Consider the following 992-nt stretch of genomic DNA (forward strand, 5'->3'; position numbering starts at 1 on the left):
TGAAAATCTCCTTTCAATCCTTTCCATTGCAATCACATCTTTCCTGTAAGTGGTGACCAGAACTGCACACAGTACTCTAGCTGCGGCCTAACCAGTATTTTATACAGTTAAAGCATAGCCTCCTTTTTTTTTTTTAATTCGTAGCCAATCTTTCCAATTCTTTGTCAAATCACAAACGCCAGAGGTCACCTTGCACACATCAAGGATCACTCTGCGCCAATGCTCTTAGCCAAAAGGCCTAGAGCCACTGCACCGTTCCTGGAAGTACTGCAATACCAGGTTCGTGCCATGGAGGTGGATGGGTCAGGCCCCCCACACACCTCCGTGGAGGTGGATGGGTCAAGCCACCCCACCCACCTCCTATTTCCAAAAAGCATAGGAGAACCACCTTCCTGATCCAGGGAGAACCACTTTGGGGTCATGGTTACTCCCCTGTCAGGTCAGTTACGCATGATCTTAGCCAAAAGAACAGATACTACACTTGATCTTAGCCAAAAGGCCGAGAAGCGGTAAAGCATAGCCTCCTTGCTCTTGTATTCCTTGCCTTGACTTACAAAGGCAATTATTCCATACGCCTTTTTCACCACCTTATCTACCTAGCCTGCTACCTTCAGGAATCTGTGGACCTGCACTCCAAGGTCCCTTTGTTCCTCTACACTTTTCGGTGTCGTACCATTTAATGTGTATTCCCTTTCCTTGTTAGGCCTCCCTAAATGCATTACCTCACACTTATCCAGATTGAATTCCATTTGCCATTGTTCTGCCACCTGACCAGTACATTGATATCTTCCTGCAGCCTGCAGCTTTCTTCTTCATTATCAACCACACAGCCTATTTTAGTGTCAGCTGCAAACTTCTTAATCATATCCCCAACATTTAAGTCCAATTCATTGATATAGAAACATAGAAAATAGGTACAGGAGTAGGCCATTCGGCCCTTTGAGCCTGCACCACCATTCAATAAGATCATGGCTGATCATTCCCTCAGTACC

At 45.7% G+C, this 992-nt stretch overlaps 1 pseudogene; it reads right to left on the reverse strand.

The window, feature by feature from the left end:
• Positions 1-242: 242 nt before the first annotated feature.
• LOC139260481 (U2 spliceosomal RNA) lies at positions 243-511 on the reverse strand (annotated as a pseudogene).
• Between the last annotated feature and the right edge of the window lie 481 nt (positions 512-992).

This window comes from Pristiophorus japonicus, chromosome 3 (assembly GCF_044704955.1).
Source record: "Pristiophorus japonicus isolate sPriJap1 chromosome 3, sPriJap1.hap1, whole genome shotgun sequence".
Lineage (NCBI taxonomy): Eukaryota > Metazoa > Chordata > Chondrichthyes > Pristiophoridae > Pristiophorus > Pristiophorus japonicus.